General features: G+C 34.6%; 1 pseudogene; it reads right to left on the bottom strand.

The window, feature by feature from the left end:
- Positions 1-13,164: 13,164 nt before the first annotated feature.
- On the bottom strand, positions 13,165-13,261 carry LOC138808670 (U6 spliceosomal RNA; annotated as a pseudogene).
- Between the last annotated feature and the right edge of the window lie 4,657 nt (positions 13,262-17,918).

The raw sequence follows: 17,918 nt of genomic DNA, 5'->3' as shown, positions 1-17,918 counted from the left end.
TGTTTCCATTCTCATCTCTGAGTTTATTAATTTGGGTGTGTTCTCTTCTTTTTCTTTTTTAAGGGTCTGTCAATTTTGTTAATTTTTTTGAAGAACCTTCTAATTTTGTTGATTCTTCATATGGGTTTTTTGGATTCTAATTCATTTAATTCTGATTGAATTTTAATTCTTTCTTTCCATCAACTGGATTGGGGTTTATCTTGATTCTCTTTTTCAAGGAGTGTCAGATCTCATTAAATTGTTGGTTCCAGGTCTCTCTAATTTGTTTATATAGGAACTCAGAGCTATAAACTTGCCTCTAAATCGTGCCTTTTCTGTGTCCCAGAGGAGCAGAAAATCTCTGTGCTAGTTTTTGTTGAATAATATGAACATTTGAACTTCGATTCTAAGCTCTTCCATGACTCACTGATGTTTGAACAGAGTGTTTTTCAGTCTCCATCTTTTACTGGACTTTCTTTGGTGGCTTTTTGTGTTGAGTTCTAATTTTATTCCCTTTTGGTCTGATAGAATGCAAGATATGAATTCAATGTTTCTGAATTTTGACAAGTTTGATTTGGAAAATGTTCCATGTGCTGCTGAGTAAAAAGTGTACTCTGATGCTACTGGATGAATATGTGCTAGATGTCTGCTAAATCAGTTGATGTATGCACTTGTTGAGATCTGCGGTTTCTCTGTTGAGTTTTTGCCGAGTTGATCTATTTAGTGGGGATAGTGGTTTGTTAAAGTCCCCAACAATTAATGTCGTTGGATCTATGTGAGATTTAAAGTAGTATTTCTTGGATAAATTTGGGTGCACTATTGTTTGGCAAATATTTAGAATTTTAATATTCTCCTGAAAGAGATATTAGTATGTAGTAACCTTCTTTATCTCTCCTCAATAATGTTAATTTGAAGTCTATTTTATCTGATATTAGGATTGCAACTCCTGCCTGTTTTTGGGGGCCGTTTGCTTGGTATATTTTGTTCCAGCCTTTCACTTTCAAAATGTGTTTGATTTTTATAGGCAAGTTGTGATTCCTGAAGGTAGAAGATAGAAGAATCTTGCATTTTAAACCAACTAGACAGTCTACGTCACTTAATTGGAGAGTTACATCCCCTAATATTGAGAGAGAGGACTGAGAGGTATTTGGGTGCTCCTGCCATTTTATCCACCTTCTTGGGTGCTGCGCCTTCTGGATTCTTTCTATGGTTCTTGGATTCTGTTTGTATGTAGTTTCTTGGCCTTTATTGTGGTCTTGTTGTTTTTCTATGTTTAGGACATCTTTAAGTATCTTTTGTAGAGCTGATTTGGTGGAGATATATTGTTTGTTTTTCTTTGCTATGGAAGATTTTTATTAGACCTTCAATTATGAAGGAGAGTTTAGCTGGGTACACTATTTTTGGTTGATAGTTGTTTCTCTTTAGAGCATGGCATACACCATTCCAGGTTCTTCTTGCTTTAATTGTCTCTTTTGAGAAATCTGAGGTGATTCTAATTGGTTTTCCTTTATAGGTGACTGATCTTTGCTCCTTGACAGCTTTAAGGATCTTTTCCTTGGTCTGAATTGATCCTGTGTGGCTTATAATTAGTTGGACGATGGGAAGTCCTGTTCTTGTCTGGTCTATTTAGAGTTTTAAAAGCTTCTTGTATCTGAATATGCCTATCTTTTTGCTTGTTGGGAAGTTCTCTGCTGGGATCCTGTTGAACACATTTTCTATACCATTACCTTCTGTCTCTTTGTGCTCCTCTACACCCATTTCCCTCAGATAAGGCCTTCTGATGGTGTCTTTCAAATGTTGAATAGATCTATCATCTTTCTTGAATTTGTCTTGGATAGTTGTATGTTTTTTCTCTATAATACCTAGGCTGTCTTCAATGCCGGAGATTCAATCTTCTGCATAGGCTAACCTACTGTCAAGACTTTATTTTTCATTTCTTTTCCTTTTAATTGGTCGGCTGTTATGGCTTCAAATTCTTTGTTGGAGCTGTGTTTTAGATCTTGTATGAAATTCTTTACTTCCTTAATTTGGTGTTCAGTGTTTACTCTCAAATCACTTAGTTGATTGGTTATGGTTTCCTTGGACTCCCATTCCTTCTGTTGGGCTCCATTCAGCATTCCCTTTGTGGTCTCCCTGACTCCTTTCAGGTGAGTGTTTATGGATTCCATGAATGGCTCTATTGATCTTTGTCTATGCTCATCCAGCTCTTGCAATTCTTGTATTACTCTTTGATTAGATTTCTCACGTTCATGTAACTTCTGTAGTTCTCTTTGACTGATCTCAGCCTGCTCACACAATTCCTTTATTTCTCTTTGAGTATTCTCAACCTGCTCATGCAATACCAGTATCAATCTTTGAGTAGCTTTCTCAAGCCCATGAGCTTCCTGTTTTGATCTTTGGTTTGCCTCCTCTCTCTCCCTAACAAGTTCACACTGAGTCCTTTGCAGGGTTTCAATCTTTTCATTCACCATGTTTACCAGTAGTGTTTGTAGAGCTTTTTGGGAACTCTCATCTGGATTATTCATTATCTGTTCTGTCACCTGATTATCTTGAATGGGAATTGAGATACCCGGACTTGCCATTTTCCTTGTGTTTTTCATGCTTGTTCTGCCCATTTGGGATGAAAGTAATGCCAGTTTTGTGCTAGAACACCATTTTAAGGCAAGCATCAACCAAAGCCCTGTAATTGCATAGTCAAATGTTGGAAGATGCAATCTAGTTCAACAGATACAGTCCATTCAACATTAAATAACTATGTTTTAATGGGCTAAGAATACCAAAGAATATTTTGAAAAACCAGAAATTGTTATGTTTAGGGAGAAAGGTGGGGAAAACAGGGTTAGAGGGATGTGGAAAGGTAAAAGGAGAGTGAAATTAACCAAGTCCTAATCTCACAGAGGGAAATGGATTGGAAAGAATGATAGAAAAGAGAGAAGAAAAAAATTAAATAAGAGACAAGCAAAAAAGGAAATACAAATATTTAAATTTAAAAAGTGAAACTCTTAAAAATAATGAAAATTTAAAGAAGTAAAATTGAGAGATGAACGGGGATGAGAGGAGGGGAGGGATAGAAAGGAGACCTGAAAAACTAAAAAATAAAAATACTTAAAATAATTTATAGGTATAAATAAATAATACTGCTATTAAGGAATTTAATCCTAAGAGGTTTTGAATTGAGTAATACATTTTTGGATTAAGAATGTACACAATTGGGGATAAGGTCTTATAATCAATGACAGGTATATAGGAGGTGAACAGAACAACAAATAATTCATGCAAAAAGAACAAAAGATGAAAAAGTAAAACGAATGAGAAAGAAAGAACAAAAAAGACCAACATGTCAGTAAACTTTTTTTGAAAAAAGCACACACACACACAGACACATACACCTAAAATAAAAGTTATAAGAGGAAGAAAAAAAAGATTAATGAAAACAATTTTTATAATTAAAAAGTAAAAATTTAAAAAGATACCAAAAAAGACTTCTTTGATTTTGTTTTTGGGGGGTTGATGGGAAGATCCTGTATCTCCCTTGTGTCAGTAATCAGTCTCTTGGTGGAGTCTCTGGTTTGCTTGTGGTGTTTGGTTTTCTGTGGCTTGATTGGTTTCTTAAGTCAGTTTGTTTGGGCAGGCAGAAAAAATTCTGTTTATTTACCCAGAATTTGTGATCGCCTCCCAGGCTAGTTCAGTGGGAGGGAGATCTGCTTTGAGTATCACAAAAGAGGAAGGTGGCTGTTTCCTCTAGTTTGGAGTTGCTGTGATAAGGCTGGGTTCTGGGTAAAGTTGAGGCCTTTCAGCAAACAGTAGCTTCCCTGAGGGGCTAGCTTCTGAGACATTCACAGAGCCCAGCCTGGAGCCATTCTCAGGGTTTATGTTTACTGAATTTCAATTGATTGTCAGGGCTGTTGTAGGGAGGGGCAGCCTCTGGCTCTGTTTACCCAGTGAAGAAGGCCACTCTTCGTGGGTGTAGCTTTCTCTGCCTTGTTTTGGTGACTTTCCCATGGGTGGAGTTGAGAATGGCAGGTCAGGGTAGGTACTTGTGACTCGCTAAATGACTCTTTTGTTTTCATCAAAGAACTGAGTTGGATCTAGCTACTTAGCCAGGCTTTTTTGTCTACATCAAAGGTGGATATCTCCGGTGTTGGAGGGAGGGGTGTCCTTCCCTCCTCTGCTCCCTTTGTGAAGGAGTGAGAATGTTAGTTTTGTACTCATGCTGGAGTGTGGGTTCCTGGGTAGCCTCTGGTCTGCTATCTGCAGGATGAATATATCTGCTACTTGTCAGTTCTTGCTCGTGTTGAGTAAAATCTGCTTGCCCGCTGCATCTGGCACATTTGTCCCAGACTCTCTGGGTTGTAGTTATGGCGGCTATGGATGGAACCACAGCCGCCACAGCAACCTCAGCCATGGCTGCTGGAAAATGCTCAGATCTGTCTCCTTACCTGGATTTTCCCACTCTGCCCAAACTCTCTGTACTGTGATGGCACACTTGGTGTGCCTAGGACTGTTCATTGGAACATTAGAACTGCTTTCTATGCAAGAGCTTGTTTAGCCACCAGATTCTCCTCTGCCATCTTCTCAAAATTTCTGAAGGTGTTTAAATATTACTGGAATTGTTTTGGAATAAATAATGTTCACCTTGACTATCTTGAGAAAGAAGAATTGGTTTTTCCGCACTATAAGTAAGAACTTGAGTGAAAGAAACCAAAGGAAAAATGAGGAACAACTCAACACATACATTCAAAAGAAACAAAACAACCCAAGAAAACACCAATTAACTCAGTACTCAAGAACCTGCAGGAAATGAAAAGATTTTTTTAAAAATAGCTATGATAAGCTTATGAAAATCCTGACTACGAGGGAGTCTACTATTGTGAGGATAGTGGTTAAAGCTCAGACTAGACAGAAAGATCTGTACACAATGCCAGGCACTTGTTATTCTAAATTCCAGGAAGTATAACATAAAGTAGACTGAGCCCACGATCACACACAAGTTGGAAGCAAGATTCTATCTGAAAGTTAATCAAGATAATTTAGGGCTGTGGGCATGCCAAAGTGGTAAGAACATCCATTTAGGAGACACAAGACACTCAATTCAAATTCCAATCTTATGTGTATTAAAGAAAAAAAAAGCTATGACTTTAAATAATGGGAATAATTGCAAGATTTGAATATTTGAGTGGAGAAAAATCCATGAGAGAGGTAGAATTTATCCATGTTGTAATACTTTCTACTTAAGTGATAATATTATGTGGTACTCCAAACATAAGAGTGTTACTTTGCAAATGAGCATGGATGTGCATTTGGGTGAAGGAAATACTCTATTTACACAGGTGTAAATTAAATACTTTTTGGGGGTAGATTTTAGTTCTTGTACTAAGAGCCTGGGTGATATCTCTGAGTCTTTTCTCTCAAGGCTATCACTCTACTATTATGAGCCACAGTTCCAATTCTGATTTTCTGTTGGTTGTTTGGAGATAAGAGGCTCATGGACTTTCCTGACCAGGATGGTTTCAAACCATGATCATCAGATCTCAGCCTCCTGAGTAACCCGGATTCCAGGCCTGAGTCGCCCATGTTTTTAATAATTTAGTAAATTGTACAGTTACAGAAGTTATAATTTATCATTATAACCTTTATAATATATATATTTATATTTATATCAATGCATACATATAGAAATATTTAACATATTTTTGTATCTACAGTAGATTTATGAAATCATCCTTCATTACAAAATAACATGGAAACAAGTTTAATGAGGAGCAAAACAAAGGGAATTTTCACATGTTTCTTGTTGTTGAATGAAATATGAATTGTGAGAATCAGTTTGAGAAAACCATTTAACAAAATGGATAATGGCTATTAATTCCAATCCCTTTATTTGCCCATATTGTGCATCCTCACACATGAGTGTCAAAATCAAACCACACTTTTTTGCCTTTGTATATAATTCACATGTTTTAATTTAGGGGATAGGTGAAGTAATCAAATAAAGATTAAAATAATACTAAATGAGGCTATGAGTTAGAGCTGAAAATTATTTAAAATATGATAATAGCTAATTTAATTCCATATCTCTTACTTTTGCTCTATTGTCATATACCTCATTCCCTCATTAGGAAAGTACATAGAATGTTCTCACTAAATTATGTGTAAAATTATGAAAAATGTATTAAAAGAATATGGGCACATCGGGGCTGTGAAAGTGGCTCAGTGGTAGAGCTCTAGCCTTGCATGCCTGAGGCACTGGGTTTGATTTCTCAGCACCACATAAGCAAAAAGAAGAAAGCCAGAAGTGACGCTGTGGTAGATTGCTAGCCTTAAGCAAAAAAGCTGAGGGACAGCACCAGAGGGGCCCAGAGTTCAGGCCCCTCGACCGGAAAGAAAACAATAACAACAACAAAAGAATATGGGCACAGTGTAGATTTAGCTGATTGGTACCTGTAGGGAGTAGTGTGTTTTTGAGGACCTGAAAAACGTTGTGATGTAGATGAAGGAAGGGATGTGCTAATTCTGGAAAATTGGCTAGAGGATTGCTCCCAGAAAAACAGTGATGATTTTTTCCAAAAGGTTAGCATAAAATCACTCTCACAATCATGTTCACTACTGCACTACTCACCGTAGAGAATTTATGGAAACAGCCCAGACGCACTTTAGCAGAGGGATGGTTGGAGAAAGTGTTGCACATATACACAATTGGATTGCACCCATCCATTATAAAGACTGTTACAGCATTTGCAAAGAAATGGATAGAACTAAAATTATGTTAAGTAAACGAAGTCACAGCCAGACACAAAAAGAACGCGTATTTAGAAGCCAGAATTTTATGCAAGTTAAACAACAGTATTAATCAAAGCATGCTATTTGTAGAGGAGTATTTAAAAGGTGTAATTTCTTATAACATTGAACTTTTAATCCAACAAAATGAATGCCAGGAGGCTACCACATGGAAAATGTGAGGGGAAATCAAAGGGAAGAAATAAAGAGACTTATGGAAGTAGAGAGTTAAGCCATAATATTCAATGCAGATAGTATGGAACTAATAAAAACGAAAGTGGGTTGAGGTTTGGAAAAATGTGAGAAAGTTATGTAAAGATCCATTGTAATTATAAACTGATTCATTGAATGGAAAACATTTCGTACAACTATTTAATAAAAATATAATTAAAAACAATGGAGACATCTGACCTTAAACCATGAGTCAAAATATTAGAATATATCACATGATAAAATAAAAGGTAGAAAGTATCAAATTCTGATTGGTTTTCCAAGTACTTTACCTTTGGTATCTAATTTAATCCTCACAATAATCCCATCAAGTGAAACTATTTCTATTTTTAATTCTAAGATGATGATATTTAAGTCTTCAGAGTTGGAATTACTAGTACAACATTCTACACACGGTAAGTGTTAGCTTGCGTTCCATTCCCACTATATGAACTAACTTCATTCTATTTTATAACTAAATACCAGCACTCAGCCTACTAATTCTAGGAAAATTCCCAAAATTATTGTGCACACTCTAATAATATTTCCTTTATCTTTGTTAGAAAATAGGTAACTAAGCTGGACACCGGTGGCTCACGCCTATAATGCTAGCTACTCAGTAGGCTGAGATCTGAGGATTGTGCTTCAAAGCCAGCTCGGGCAGGACAGACTGTGAGACTCTTATCTCTAATAAACCACTAGTAAACTGGAAGTGGCACTGTGGTCCAAGTGGTAGAGCGCTCGCCTTGAGTGGAAGAGCGCAGGGACAGCACCCAAGCCCAGAGATCAAGCCCCATGACCAACAACAACAAAAAAAGAAAATAAGTAACTGTAATAAGAAAACTCCAAGTTCATAATCAATTTATACCTCCCTGGTGAAAGGAACTGCTAAACTATAACAATTCTTGATTTCTAGCTCAAAATAGTAGAAATAATATTTTATGCCTTCACTCAACACTGCACTGCCTGGGTACCCCATCTCTGGTTAACACAGTCTTACTGAAAAAATGACCTGCCCAATTCCTGATGGAAACAGACTGCAGGTCTTTTGGAGCAATCGTTTCCACATTGTAGCTCACCTAAATTGTTTACCATTAGAAGTATTTTGATTGCTTTTTATACCCACCATTTTGAGAGAAATGTACTACTTTAAAATGTTATTAAAGAAAGACTGATATAAAATCACATTTGACCCCAGATAAATATTTTACCTTTCATATACCCAAAAATGCAGTCTTACCTATTATTAATGTTATGAACAAGAGGTTAAAAATCATTGACACCAAGACCTAATTATGAATTAAAGACTCTCCAACTTGTGAATACAATTGGTTTAAAAAGACAACAATACTACTGCATTTTTAAGTCCCTATGATAATGATAATGATTCGCTATGATAATCATAATGATAAACTATTAACACTTAAAAATAACTCATTTTCTTGGGAGTAGGACAAAAAGCACAAGGTTAATCCTAATCATTTTAAAAGACCTTTATTTATACTAAAAGTTCACTGATAACTATAAAGATTCTAAACCTAACTGAAGTATAGAGGAAATAATTTAACTGCATCATCTACATTCAATAGACTATTAATAGAAAACAAAATTACACTAATAATTAGCTTACCCAATTCACTTAATTCTTTTATTCTATTCCATTTACTTTCATAAAAACTGGGTTTTCATAAAATGAAGCATAAAAAAGGGTATATACCCACTTACATTTTCAGATCTTAACAATATTTCAGAAATTTTAGCTCTACAGTCAATGAACTGAAATAATACTAAAATATTCAAAAGATTTTCAGAAATTGCAAGACTTGCTCTGAGATGTTATGTATATTGGAAGAGATATTCACAAAGCCTTATTTGTTAAAGTCGCCGTATTTTCTCCCACAAAAGAGCCATTAGTAAAGATACCTGTGCATGTACAAAACACCTTCAAATGCACCCACAATCTGGAAATAACACTTGCTTTTTGTTTGTTCGTTTTTGAAAGGAATATCTAACAAGCATATCCACAATACTTATTTTCAATGAATAAGATGGGATATTCAAACATAATATGGGTTGGATTATCTCTTAGTGAGAATAGATATCATCTTGCAAAGAAAGTGATTTTCAACAGAAATCCGGAAAGAGTTTATCCAACTTGTGTTTCACAGGAATAATCAGAGAGTAATACCTGTTTGGTCAAGTCAGTCCAAATCACTCTATGAGTGTATCTTAAAAGTATAACCAATTTAAGAGGTCAAATACGTATTTTGTACTGACACTCATCTTATAGCAACAACTTACCAACTAATTGTGTCTGAATCTTCTTACCTAACATACAATAAGAGCTGACAGCGGTCTCTTTTTCTAACTTAATATTGTAAATGCTTTGATTATGATATTATTAGACAAATAATATGTACAAAGGATGGTTCCACTGAAATGACATGACAGAACACTGATAAATAAAAACATTGCAACACAGTTAGCTTTTTTTCAGCCTCACCCTGTCCACATTGGCAAGCAACATTGCAACAGCACACACACACATATACACATACACACATGTTCGCACATGTACACACACATATACATGCATGCTAAATTGAGGGTTTATTGTACAAAAAAGTCCACATAAAATATTAGTGATTAGGACAAATGATAATATGCCTTATTACAAAATAATACATAAACCATTACCACGCATGTTACATTTTACATGCCTCTCCACATGAGACCATTAATTTAGTTTTAATTAATTAATTACCTTATTAATTAATTTATTTGTTTGGTGCTAATACTAGGGCTTGAACTCAGGGCCTAGCTTTGTCCCAGAATTTATTTTTTGTTTCAGTTTTCTCAAGGCTAGCATTTTACTTCTTGTACCACAGCTCCATTTCAAGCTTTTGCTGGTTACTTTAAAATCAGAATCTAATGGACTGTTTTTTCTTGGTCTGCTTTCAAACCACAATGCTCAGATTTCATCTTTCTGATTAACTACTACTAAAGACATAAACCATCAGTGTGGCTTCTACTTTTTCCTATATAGTTATCTAATGCACATACTTAGATGGTAATTTTAAAATGAGAGTATAGAAGCAAGATGTACAGTGATGATAGTGTCCTGTCAGAAATTCAAGTTAGTAATGTAAATTTATTCTTAAAACCATACACAAAAAATACCATGATATAGTGTAAGAGAACTCACTATTGAACATAGGAGCCTTAAGAGCTTTCTAATGGATCCATTATTTATTGGTACCCAACATTAGAAAAATGTATGAGGCATTGGTAAAATAGAAGTGCTTTGCATGACTACATACATTCCTTGTTTTTATAAGAAACTTGCCTTCATCTAAAAAGTAGGCCTGTCTATTGTCTTCATGTAATTTTGATGATTGAAAGTGCTTAGTGAGAAGGTCAAAATGTATTAGTAGTCCTTCACTGTCAATTCTCATTTTCTTCTTGGAGAATATAATGATCAAATCAGTAGTTCAGAATCGGCAAGCAATATTTCAGAATCATGCTTCCAGTGCAAGGGGATCACCAGTAAGAAATCCTCAATACCAATTTCCACAAAGTTTTGTCACAGATACAATCTCCCTGCCTTCTCTAGTTGCTTTACTACCCTCTTATTCCTTCATTGTACAAGAAAAGTATGATTCAACTGATTTCAGTCAGATCTGTTACTAGAACTATCAAGGATTTATTTTACTGTCTGTAATTTGGTAAAGTTATGTCTCTTTACGTAGGCTACTAAAAATGTATTTACTAACTTCAAGTAAATACATAAATTCGATTTCCATCTCTTTTAAAAAATAAAATTTTGTTTGCTCTACAAATTGATCAGAGGCATTGATTTTGTGGCTAGCTACGAAATTACACATATGTCTCTTTCTTTCTCTCTCCCTTTCATGGTTCTCATAGATAATATGATTGCTCCATAATTATCCTAATTTATTTTGCTTTTATATTTTTGGTTGTATCATTTCACTTTTTGTTCTGCCATTTCCCAAATCATTTATATAGAAGACATTATTTCCTATTTTCTCATGCCTAGAATAAGCTTCACATGAAGACATCACTGGTCCTCATTTTCAGTGTGTACATTTGAATATGGAGGAATATCTTTCCTCTGCTCTCCATCAATTCCCTACTCTCCAGTTAGAATAATTTCGAATAGTAAAATTGGAAAAAGAGAAAAAAATCATGGGGAATAAACAGTTACAGAAAATTCACCAGATATTTCTGACCAGTTCAACCAATGTGAACTATTAGGGAAATAAATGGACACCTCATTCCCACTGGCACTCAAAGTCTCTGGTTAGGCAATTCTTAGGAATATGGGGAACAAGGTGAAAAAGTAAGGAATGGTATCAATTGCAAGAAAAAAAATTGGAGAAGGATCCAAGCATATTTCTTCATTGTGCTGCCGAAAATATTCAGCTTACTACAGTGCGGAGACTTCTTTCCCAAAAGGCCACTTATGTGAATAGTAGGGATGATGATGAGTATACCCCTCTTCAAGAAGCCTACAGTGGACAATTAAACATTGTCAGTGAGTTGGTGTCTCAAGCGGCACATGCAATAACTGTAGATGACTGGACACCCCTGAACAGTGCATATACGTGGAATAATACCAGAGTGGCTTCTTTCTTACTTCATCTTGATACAGATACCAATGCCCAAACTAAAGGACTCTTTTTAAAAAAAAAATTTTTTTTGGTCTGGTCGTGGGGCCGGAACTCTGGGCCTGGACGCTGTCCCTCATCTCTTCAGCTCAAGGCTAGCGCTCTACCACTTGAGCCACAGCACCACTTCCCGCTTTTTTTTCTGCTTATGTGGTGCTGAAGAATCGAACCTAGGGCCTCATGTATGCAAGGCAAGCGCTCTACCACTGAGCCACTTTCCCAGCCCAAAAATTTTTGTTTGTTTGATTTTTGTTTTTCTTGTGGGTTTTTTTTTTTTTTTTTGGTCTGTCATGGGGCTTGAGCTCTGGGCTTGGGTGCTGTCCCTGTGCTCTTCAGCTCAAGGGGAGTCCTCTACCGCTTGAGACACATTAACACTTCCCCAAACTAAAGGACTCTTGACACCCTTATATCTTGCTGTTGAGAATTGAGATAGCAAATATACGCTGGATCGCCTTCTTTTGAACTATTATATAAAGCCAGGCCTGAAGAACAACATAGAAGAAACTGTATTTGATATTGCCAAAAGGATAAGTATGTATCACTACCTCTATGAAGTTGTGAAAGGCTGTACAAATTGTTCACCGAAGTCCTAATGGTCGGGTTAAGTTTCTTAAATTTCAAAAATGCAAGTCCATCTTTTGTGTCCCTACAAAATATTTTCACAATCCAAATAAAAGCAATATCTTTTTTTTTTTTGGTCGGTCATGGGGCTTGAACTCTGGGCCTGGAGCTATCCCTGTGATCTTCAGCTCAAGGTGAGCCCTCTACCACTTGAGACACAGCTCCACTTCCAGTTTTCTAGTGGTTTATTTGAGATAAGAGTACCACAGACTTTCCTTCCCAGGCTGGCTTTGAACCATGATCCTCAGATCTCAGTCTCCTGTTTAGCTAGGATTGTAGGCATGAACCACCAGTGCCCGGCAGCACCAAAATTTTACTGTAAAAATTCATGGATTCCGCGGAATTCTTCCAAGTGAATTGCCTGCCTTGGATGGAAAAATATATTCAATAGTTTTTGTAAACATGTATAATAACTTCTTCAGAGTTTGTGATTTTTTAATAAGAAATAATTTTAATTTACCTGTTGAAATGAGTAGTACAGAAACTAAAATATTTCTGGTGCTTGTCTGAAAAAGTATATTTTAAAATATTCTATATTCTATGTTTGCATAATGTTCATAATTTATTTTCTCCTAGATATACTTTGAATTCTATATTATTTTATAATATATAGGATCATTAATGTGTCCTTTTGGATTGTATTCCATATAGAAACAGTTTGAGTCCTTTTTTTCTAGGTCTTAATATTATTTTTCTTTGGGATAAAATGACAATGTTGTCTATTTTGAAAAGTTTTGTAAAGTTTATGCTATGTAAACACCTTTTTGAGGTGATTTAATACACTGATGTCAAACTTAATTTAATTATATGAATTACGGGTATTGTTACACTTGTAATTTTGCCATCAACTTTCTAATCACTTTTTTTCATTTCTTGCATGTGAAGAATGAAAAATATGGAATACTTCTCAAATTTTCATATTGTACTTGTGCAAGTGCCATGTTAATCTCTGTATTGTAATTTGAGTATACTTGCTGCTGAAGCATGTAGTATCCTCTAAATTTAATAGTTAATGATGCAATCTTTATACAGGCTTATATCTATGGGTGCCTACTTGTAACAAGGAAACCTTATTGTTCCTAACAATGCTATTGATCTTATTTCCCTAAAATTCTGTGAATAGTGGAAATAATTATATTGATCAGTCGATTGCTCACATTTCCAAACTTTTTTTGCCAATGAGTATCTTAAATATTTTTATTTGGAATTTGATCATACTCTCTATTATTTATAGTTTGGTCCAAATGTGATGGTTTCTCTAGTACTTATTTATCCAGCTTTGTGGACCTAATGGATTCAAACTAAGCGTTGCTTAAGAGCTACTTCTAAAATTCTTCAGCTGACATTTTCCCAAATGAAGTTTTACTGGAACAAATGTCTACCTGAGCCTTTACCCTTCTTCCATGTGGGAAGAGACCAACCAGAATACCTTACCATGACAGCAAAGATTTTCTTACTAGAACAAAACTAATCTTGGTTATAAGGGATCATAGAGAGATGAACAGTTCAAACAGAACTTTTCAGACGAGAAGGTATTTTATCAAAATATAATTGTTTATTATACATTCCATTTAAAAGTAGCTAAAGCCAAGAAGGTGAAAAAATTGTTCGTATGCATGATTACTTAATGTCCTGACCTGTCTCTAAGTTCCTGGCAGGAACTTACACTACTGCCTTTTTTTCACCAAATATTTTCATAGTTGCAGGAGAAGTGCATATGTTTCTCCTCATTATTAGGCATTAAATTGATAATGTTTTAATCACAGTCTTTTCTCTTGCCTCCATGCTGTAAATCTACAAATGATAAAGCTTTAGTTCTAACTCTATCAAACACTGAAGTAGAGATAATGGAATCATACTTTAAAACAGAGTTGCCTTTGATACAGTAACTACAACAGAACAATACAAAACGTGTGTCTTTTAATCATATTATATATAGTTATATATTTTATATTTTTATGTGCTGATTTTATATTTCACACAATGAAACTTACTAAAATTAGTTGATAATTTGACAAATAAATTGATATTTATTTACTCCAATAAATAGAATTGGAATATAAATATTTAGGTTTCAAATATATATTAGACTAGGAAACGTATCAATGCAATCTTTTTAGTATAAACTTGTGATACATTATAACTGTTCTTGGTCTTCTGAATCCACATGAGAAAAAAACAATGTTTTCCTCTAATCTGTAATGGATTTTGCTCTGCTGCTCTGTTTATTGTTTTAACTCGCTTGTCCCAAACTGTTTTTGTCCATATTTCTGAAGCATTCTTACTGATTACGCCCAAATTTTGCTAAGATGTCTAAAAAATATTATTCTTCTGCAGTACCCATGGGTCCTAAGATCCCAAGGCCCAGTTACCTGCATCATCAGATAACAGGGGCAAGAGTTTTCACCAAGGCCCATGAAACATATCAACACAAAGTAATTGAAGATCCATCTCAATTTCGCATTTCCTATATTTCAGGGCCCCAATTCCTTGAGATGCAGGAATTAGCAGTAAGCAATTGTGAAATGCAAGGCAACTTAAAATGAAGGATGAGATCACAAAATTTGAGAGAAAGTACTGTAATTCAAACATTCAACTTACAGATGACCAGCCCATATGAGTGAACAAGTTCACAAAGTGTCATAAGATTATTTTTAATACCCCTCACCTATGATTAACGAAAGATTTTAGTCCAACATAAGTGGGCAAAAAAATAGTTCCTAGAAGGATAGATCTATAATTGTTTTACCAAAGCCCGAAAACTTGACTTAGAGGTCAAATGTAATTCAGAAAAACATTTGAATCACTAAGGAGTGCTTCAAAACACTGGCACTTCAGTACAACATGGTTCTGTGGTATAAAAATGTCAGTCTCAAACCAATGATAATCTATATTTAATCTCCTGAAAGTATATTCATTTTCAAATAAACTTTTTAAAATCACTTTCGCCAAAATAACATTTGACAAGTTGATGATACTTAGTGACAATACAAGTTTTTCAAGTGTAGGGAGCAAGTTACAATAGAGTTGAATTATTTACACAGCACTAATGCCAAACATGTTCAACCATTCATTAAAATGTAGAAATAGTACCAGCCACAATTTGTGTTTTTCAGTATGGGCCTTTCAGAAATGTGTTTAATATGTCAGCCTCCTAAATTTCAAACCCAAATGTTAGCTAATAAATTTCATCATTTAATAAGGTACATTTTAAACAATCACAAATAGTTGCCTTATCATATGTTATTTTATGTTTTCCCTCTGTCTAACATAGTAAGAAATATGACTTTAAGTCTTGAATATGGGTACTAATCAGAGATATTACAAACATAATATCTGTCTTCTATTTCTATCATATTCCTATTTAGGAATAAATTTTAATTTTCTTCTTTTTTCAAAACTTATAGGTAGTATAAAATATTATTCCATGTAAAATAAAAGAATCACAACATTGTACAAAGCCATTTATAAAAATGCAGTTAGTAATACATTCTAAGCCATTTTTTAACTTTCTTTTTGACTAAATAATCTTTCAAACGGTTGAGAAAAAATCATGTTTAGGTGCTTCCCGTCTCCAGTCTCGCAAATTGTTGCTGCAGATGAATGAATTATGGAAATATAAGCTGACATCATTTCAAGAATATGCAGGATTGAAACTCCATGGAATGTATATAATCCTTTCAAAGTATTAATAGTTTAACAGAATGACTATCAGGAAGTTGAAACCAAAGAGGAATTATAGTAAAGACATAGAATGAATGAAAAATGAACAAGGAGCAAATATAGCTAGAATACTGAATGTACACATATGATGAAGGAAGTGGTAAATTGGAAATAAATCTTGGAGAAAGGGTTGGTTGAGAACGATAGAAGGAGTGACTCTGATCTAGGAGCATTGGACAATTAGATGGATATATTTAATTGTAACACAATTGCACAAACTTTTAAAATTCAGTTAAAAAACACAACTAGAAACAAAAACACACAAAAATCACAACCAAACAGCAATCTCTAGAGAGTATGAATATGACCACTCAAAATTTTAATCAGTTAATGAAGGGCAGTCATGGGAAAAGCAAAGAAAGCTGTTCAAAGAGGGAAGTTTGAGATAGGGGAGAAATTTGAACAGAATTAAATAGATTGTCTAAGGTTATAAATCACCTATATCTGCTGTATACAGTATCTTACTTCTATGAGTTTTCTGTCTGAACTGGATAATCCAGTCCTGAGACACACTTGGTAGCTTGTGAGGTAGAATGGAAGAAACAAGATCAAGAACCCATTACTCCACTGGAGAGAAAACAATCCTCTATATTTTCTCTAATCTCTCTTCACTACTCATTCTTCATACTTTTAAGTCAATGGATTTTGAATTATATTTTTTCTTCTTTCTTCTGTCAAAGTAATTGGTCAAAGTAATTTCATTAAATATTATTTGCCATTTTCTTCTTTCATGCTGTTTAATTGGCCAAGTGAGTCCATAAAATTCCCTCTTGTATTTGGTTGCCATGAAAGAACATCTATGTTAATAAGGAGAAATCTAATGTAAAACTTTGTCTCCAGAAAACAGTCTAAGAGCCGGTGATCACAAATATTTGGCTATATATTTTTTTCTTTTACCTTGAAAGACTTCTTGTGTCTAAAGTGCCCACAAAAATAAGTACTCCATCACTTGTTGGTTCAATCAGAATTGTCTAACCTCAAAGATATATTTTGCTAAGAAGATGCTTAGAGAAAACCAAAAAATACTGCTCTTTTTATTTTCTCTCTTAAGATTCTCCTTAGATACCATATCAGGAACAGTGAAGTTATTCTATGCAAAATTATTTTAATATATTATTTTTCTCTTGGTCTGGCATTTGTTCACCAAGATGTATGGAGGAGAATAGAGTTAAATCACCCATACCTTGGAAGAAAGTGTCTGTTACAAAAGGAAAATGCTTCTATGTCTTATTTCTATGTCCTACTCTTAGCTCTTGTCAGAGTTCCAATTAATCACAGCTTCTTGGCTTTCAGTCTAGTGAAGCTGAAGGACCAACGGGCTCCACCACTGCTACATCTTCATTATTTCTCTTTTAAAACTCTTCAAGTTGCCTCATTTGGATGTGGAATGTATTTTCATGTCTTCATTCAATCAGTTCTGCATTGTAGTGAGCCAAATGGGCTCTGTAAAATCACTTTAGGGAGTAAAAATACTAACACAATTTACATCAAAAAGTTTTGGCCTCCCTTGACTGCTGAAGTCAATACGCTTAGCTAAGGCTTCTAAGAAAACTTTTATTATTAATTTTTCCATTTGCTCAATTCTTTTCTGAACTTTTTGGCATATGTAATAAAAGAAGTCTTCACTACCTCATATTAATAAGAATATTATTTTTTGTGAGCCACTTAGAAATGTGAAATCATTGGTTTGAAGTATCCAATCAAATTTTTTTCTGTGTTTCACTGCTTCACGTCCAAAGACATTGTGGAAAGTGTTACAAACAGAAATGTGTAATCCCAACACCTTCTTTCATTGTGGAGGGCACTTTCTCCCTAAATATTTTGACTCAAATTATCTTTTTCAGAGAATTACTGTTTGGTAATTAAAGGTAAATTCACAAATTTAGATGCCTTATTTTTTTAAGAACTTTTAATTTAAAT

Source organism: Dipodomys merriami, unplaced genomic scaffold (genome assembly GCF_024711535.1).
Source record: "Dipodomys merriami isolate MVZ:Mamm:240054 unplaced genomic scaffold, mDipMer1.0.p SCAF_466, whole genome shotgun sequence".
Taxonomy (NCBI): domain Eukaryota; kingdom Metazoa; phylum Chordata; class Mammalia; order Rodentia; family Heteromyidae; genus Dipodomys; species Dipodomys merriami.
The sequence above is the reverse complement of the archived record's forward strand: the minus strand, read 5'-3'. Positions and strand labels throughout refer to the sequence as shown.